Source organism: Hyaena hyaena, unplaced genomic scaffold (genome assembly GCF_003009895.1).
Source record: "Hyaena hyaena isolate Hyena2069 unplaced genomic scaffold, ASM300989v1 scaffold_316, whole genome shotgun sequence".
NCBI lineage: Eukaryota > Metazoa > Chordata > Mammalia > Carnivora > Hyaenidae > Hyaena > Hyaena hyaena.
Genome location: NW_024080946.1, coordinates 762,505 through 768,105, shown reverse-complemented (window position 1 = coordinate 768,105; position 5,601 = coordinate 762,505). Strand labels below are relative to the sequence as shown.

General features: G+C 49.0%; 1 long non-coding RNA gene across 1 annotated transcript in view; it reads left to right on the top strand.

Annotated features, from left to right (window-relative positions):
• The first annotated feature begins 242 nt into the window (after window positions 1-242).
• Window positions 243-5,601, top strand: part of LOC120242694 — a 22,615-nt gene continuing 17,256 nt past the window's right edge. The window contains exons 1-2 of the long non-coding RNA XR_005531141.1: window positions 243-305; window positions 784-866. This is a non-coding gene — a long non-coding RNA (uncharacterized LOC120242694). The remainder of the gene's footprint in view (window positions 306-783; window positions 867-5,601) is intronic.

The following is a 5,601-nucleotide window of genomic DNA, read 5'->3' as shown; positions in this document are numbered from 1 at the left end:
AAGAAATTTGGGGGACACCTGGGTGGCTCCGTCGGTTACCCATCTGACTCTTGGTTTCAGCTCAGATCATCATCTCACATTTGGCGCGTTCAAGCCCCACATCAGGCTCTGAGCTGACAGCGCAGAGCCTGCTCGGGATTCTCCTTCTGCCCCGCTCTGACTCATTCCCTCTTCCCCTCTCTCTCTAAATAAATAAACTTTACCAAAAAAAATATTTTTTTTTGTACTCTCCCAGGGTTGGGACCTCCTCGTCCTGAGGTCTGTGGGGGCGAAGATCTAAGCCGCCTCCCCCGAGGGGGCCGGAGGTGAGTGGAAGGGCGGGGTATTCCCCCTGCAGCTTCAGGCCCAGCACCCGTGGGTGCGGAGGGTGGGGTCCCAGCAGGCGCCACCCCTCCATCCTACCGTCCTGACCGGCTGTTCTGGTCTGAAGGGCTTGGCGGGCGGCAGCCTGTGGCTGTCACAGGACTGAAGCAGGTGTACGCACCTGTCATGTTTCCCCATCAAGCCCCAAAGCTCCCAGGGGCCACGGGCTCCGTCCCGGTCACCTTTGTGGCACATCCACGTGCCTGCCGCAGGCCCCCCAGAGACTAGACGGTCGGGGGACGTTCACTAATGGGGCGACCGAGCGGTGAAGCTGGGAAGTGACAGGAAGGGGCTGGGGGGGGACGCCCGGTGTCCTAACCTGGCTCTGCGTCTGAGGGTCTCGCGGTCTCACGTAACAGACTCCCGGAGCACTATGACAGGCGGGGTGACCACCCACCCGCCTCACACCCGTTTTATTAGGAGGCTGAACGAGAACAGTTGACAGATGTGAACAAGGGCTTTCACAGACCATGAAGTAACTCCGCGTCGTTTTCCCTGACGAGGTAGGTGTGAGTCAATGGAAACTCCCTTTCCCAGAGATCTTGAAAATGGGACAGAAATCCATTTCCTCCTGATAATATTTATCGCATCCTGTCTCGAGGCAGAGATTCGACCGTATTTCTTTTGGATGCTCTTCCACGTCAAGAATGCATCCCGGGGAAGCCGTGCTTCCCGCGTCCTGGGATGGTGAACCACGCTCGGACAGTCCAGCCTTCAGCCCGCAGGTGCTCGAGGCTGTGCACCCAATCTAATAGATTGGAGGGTTTTGGAAGGTCGTGACCCTTCTGGAAGCCGCAGTCCCCTTTCCGAATCCCAAGATTATTTCATTTTCCCCAGCAATGAAATCCTCACATCCTGAGTATATGAATAATCAAATCTTGACTTTTAGGCAGACTCCCAACTGATTTCTTAACACAATCATGACTAATTGTGATTGTTGGTTGCGTTATTATGCAGCAAGCAGTATACACTGCGTAAGTTAAGGTATAGCTGCTCTAACAAAGGATTTGAATGATGGTTCCCTAAAGAAGAAGAAAGTTCATTTTTCTTTCGTGCCTAATTACAGGGAGTGAAGAAGCAAATGGGACAGTGTGTTGGGCATTTCATGGCTTAGCATCATAGGAATTATCTTTGGCTTATGCAAATTTCTAGGCAGGTATTCAGATCATCAAGGTAGCTGTCTTTCATCCAGTGGTGCCGGGGACCCTGGCTGATGGCAGCGCTGCCGAGGGCACCTGGGTATTCGTCTCCTGGCCAGCCAGAAGGGAACGGATGTGGAAAAGGGCACAGAGCGGGTTTGCGTATCAGGCCCGACTCTCACACCCGCTCACATCCCATTGGAAAGGGTGAGGGGGCACTGCCATGGCCAGCTTTGAGGAGGGTTGGGAAGTGGAGTCTAGTTCCATGTCCACAAAGAAGGGAAACAGGATTTTGGTGCGTAGCCGTCTGTCGCGGACCACCTGGACGTGGAATGCAAGCCAGCACTTGTGCAAAGCAGGATGTTAGTTCCTCCAGATGTCTGGAAGATGGAGCTCTGAGTTGGAGCAGTTTGGGAAATGTTGTGTTCCATATCCCTTGGTGAAGAGGCAGAATGCAGGAGTAAAGGTCCCGACGAATCCTGCAGTCAGGATGCACGGCATTTGCTAAGTGTTGTGAATATGGGTCTGGGTGCGACGCGTGCTGAAACCCTGTGGGGCACGCCTGGGAAACGGGACCTCAGGTAAGTTAGGGATACATCCAGACAGAAGCTGTACGTCTATAGAGAGGCAAGAACCGAGGGCCCCCCTTGGAAAGGGGGGAGATGCCAAGTGTCAGAGGGGTGGGAGGTTATGGGACCCAGGCAGGGAGGCCGGGAAGGACTGGAAACCAGAGTGTCACCAACGCGTCCCCGCCTCCCTACAGACCGCGGTAAAGGAAATGACAGAGTGCTGTCGTCACACGTGTCCATGCCGGCTCCTGCCTGGCGCTCCCTGCTGGGCTCTGACTCCGTCTGCAGCGGGAGGGGGGGTGCCTGTGATTAGTGGGTCTTGTGAGCCTTGCATTTTGCATAATGCCTCCCGCCTGGTTCTCGTTGAATCCTCACACCACCCAGGAGTGCATGGGGAATGACAGGGTGGTGCCGCCCGGGGGTGAGGGAGCTGGACGGCCCCCCGATTCCGTATCTGGTAGACCAGCTGTCTCACCATCCTACCGATTATTTTCCCTTTGCACCTGTAGATAGTCCCCGGGCATGGAAAGAGGGTCTCATGTTGTCTTTCCTTGATAGAGTTTAACCTGGCAGGGCTTCGTGGCCGTCTGCGAGAGATCCTTCCCCCCACCTCCACTGTTAGGGGTTGAATTGTGTCTCTCTAACTCATACGTGGGAGTCCTAACTCCCTGGCAACTCAGGAGGTGACCTTATTTGCAAGAGAGTCTACGCAGAGGTAATCAAGTTAAAATGAGGTCATTAGCGTGTATCCTAATCCAGTATGACTCGCGTCCTTATCAAAAGGGGAGCCTTGGAGGGGCGCCTGGGTGGCTCAGTCGGTTAAGTGTCCGGCTTCGGCTCAGGTCATGATCTCACGGTTCGTGGGTTTGAGCCCCACGTCAGACTCGGTGCTGACAGCCAGCTCAGAGCCTGGAGCCTGTTTCAGATTCTGTGTCTCCCCCTCTCTCTGCCCCTCCCCCGCTCATGCTGTCTCCCTCTCTCTCTCTTAGGAATAAATAAGAAACATTAAAAAAAATAAAAGGGGGGAGGCTTGGAGACAGACATGCACACAAGGAGGTAGCCACACCAAAGTGAAGACCACCGCCCACAAGGCAAGGAAAGAGGGCTCAATGGACCCTCCCCTCTCTGCTGCCCTTGTGATCACGACCTTAACCTTGGACTTGTATAGCCCCCAGCACTGGGAGAGGGTAAATCTCTGCTGTTCAGGCCACCAGGGCGGGGTACTTGGTTACAGCTGCTCTGGGAGACTGATCCTCCACCCTGGCCCCCAGGCAGACTCAGTCTATACTGTGAGTGGTGGTGTTCAGGTTGCTGTAAAAATGCCTCCAGGGTTTTTTGTCTTCTTATCCATGAAGACATCATGGACAACTTATCAAAAACTTCGCCTCCATTGGGATACACTGTGCTGATGGTCATTTTGTTAATTTACTTCGAAAAAGAAAATGAGGTTCGTTTGACCTGATTTGCATATGTTTATTTGGCTTTGTGGGGGAGTTCACACTGACTGCGAGAGCGCACAGTCTCTTCTAAATGTTTATAGCCCACCTATTGGAAAGTACATGCCAGGATTTCCCCAAGGATCAAGTTCAAGTTTATCAATCCAGAATGATCATAATCCACTTTGTATCAATACGACACCTGCCTCTCAGGAGACTGACCAGCCCTGAGTCCCGTTAGTGGGTTGGGTACCCGCCCCCTCCTTGCTCTCCTGTCTTGGGGACACTTCTCTTTCTCCCCTCATTTTGAAAGGATTTCAAACATACACAACAGTTTCCAGAATATTACAGTAAATTCTCCTGTATCTTTCACCTAGTTCACCACTTACTGACTTTTTGCCACACTTACTTTCTCTCTATATGCATATACATTATGTGTATATGTATGTATTATACATATTTATATTTGTATATACATATATAATATTACTTTATTTCACATATTTTTTTTTCTGAATATTTGAGAATAAACTCCACATAATGTGGTCTGTTACCCCTAAACACTTACACATATAATTTTAAGAACAGGAATATTATTTTACATATCCATGGTATGATTGATTATCAAAATCAGGAAATTTAATATCTATAACGAAACTTTTATTGTACCTACAATCTGTACTAACTTTATGCCCAAGCCCTCATATCACCCTTTATACAATTTTCACAGTGCATTTGTTGTCGTATCTATTCTCCTTTAGTCTGCTTCTGTGGAAGCAGAACATTTCCTCAGCTTTCCTTTGCCTTTCATGACCTTGACATTTTCGAAAAGTTCAGGATGGTTACTTCGTAGGCATGCAGTTTGGGGATGTTTAATGTTTTCTCCTGCTCAGACTCCAGTTACACACTTTGCCATACATAGGTTTCATTAAAAAATTTTTTTAAATGTTTTTTATTTATTTCTGAGGGAGAGAGAGGCAGCGTGAGCAGGGGAGGGTCAGAGAGAGAGAGAGGGAGACACAGATTCCTAAACAGGCTCCAGGCTCTGAGCTGTCAGCACAGAGCCTGACCCGGGGCCCGAACCCACGAACCAGGAGATCATGACCTGAGCCGAAGTCGGACGCTTAACCGACTGAGCCACCCAGGTGCCCCTATAGGTTTCATTTTAAGACCATTCCCTTTCCTGACAGGTGTGAGGTGACATCTCATTGTAGTTTTGATTTGCCTTTCCCTGATGGGGAGTGATGTTGAGCATCTTTTCATGTGTCTGTTGGCCACCTGGATGACTACTTTGGAGAAATGTCTGTTTGTATTTTCTGTCCATTTCTAAATTGTATAATTTGGTGGGGGTTTTTTGAGGTTGATTTGTATAGGTTCTTTATAGATTTTGATACTCTTTATCAGATATGTCATCTGTAAATATCTTCTCCCACTCTATAGGTTTCCTTTCAGTTTTATTGATGCTTTCCTTCGCAGTGCAGAAGCCTTTTATTTTGATGTAGTCAAAATAATTTGTAGTCCCATCAAAAAACTTGTATGGTCTCAAGTTCACATTTGGGTCTTCAGTCCGTCTTGAATTTATTTTTGGGTATGGTGTAAGAAAGTGATCTATTTTGTTTCTTTTGCATATTGTTGTCCAGTTTTCCCAGCACCATTTGTTGAAGAAACTGCTCTCTTCCCATTGGATATTCTTAAGGTGTGAAGGGTTGACACTCAAGGTTTTCACCAGCAGCCTGCACCCACAGGGTGTGACAGTAAGTCTCCCGTCTCACATCTGTCCCAGCCTTGTGGTCTTTCCTCTGTGCTACTCTGTGAGGTGAGACGTGTTATCCTGTTTTTCTTTTTGCTTTTTCCTGTTTAATAAAGTTGAACATCTTTTTTTTCTTTTATTTGTTTAAAAATTTTTAATGTTTTTTATTTATCTCTGAGAGGGAGAGAGAGAGAGACAGTGTGAGCAGGAGAGGGTCAGAGAGAGAGGGAGACACAGAATCTGAAACAGGCTCCAGGCTCTGAGCTGTCAGCACAGAGCCCGACGTGGGGCTTGAACCTACGAACCGCAAGATCATGACCTGAGCCGAAGTCGGACGCTTAACC